General features: G+C 40.4%; 1 protein-coding gene across 1 annotated transcript in view; it reads right to left on the minus strand.

Annotated features, from left to right (window-relative positions):
• Positions 1-267, minus strand: part of LOC112163233 (nucleus accumbens-associated protein 2) — a 30,102-nt gene that overhangs the window by 9,827 nt on the left and 20,008 nt on the right. The gene's annotated exons all lie outside the window — the stretch shown is intronic.

Here is a 267-nt window from a genome sequence, read left to right on the forward strand (position 1 = left end):
CAGATGTCTATACAGTGGGAGAGAAAGAGGAGGGGAATGACTCAGACCAAAGAAGAATGAGAAAAGCCTGCAGAGGTCACAGCCACCGCTAATTGATTAGACAAATAGTGAAACTTCTAAAATGCCTGATTGACGCAAGTATGGAGAGAATGCGTCAGCCCTCGACTGAAGGAAGCTTTACTGAGTTTTATGCAGATGCTCGAAAAATGAGGAATAGAAGCCAGCAAAGAAATAAAAAAAAGGCATGTCCCATTTTTTTTTTTTTTT

This window comes from Oryzias melastigma, linkage group LG12, assembly GCF_002922805.2.
Source record: "Oryzias melastigma strain HK-1 linkage group LG12, ASM292280v2, whole genome shotgun sequence".
Classification (NCBI taxonomy): domain Eukaryota; kingdom Metazoa; phylum Chordata; class Actinopteri; order Beloniformes; family Adrianichthyidae; genus Oryzias; species Oryzias melastigma.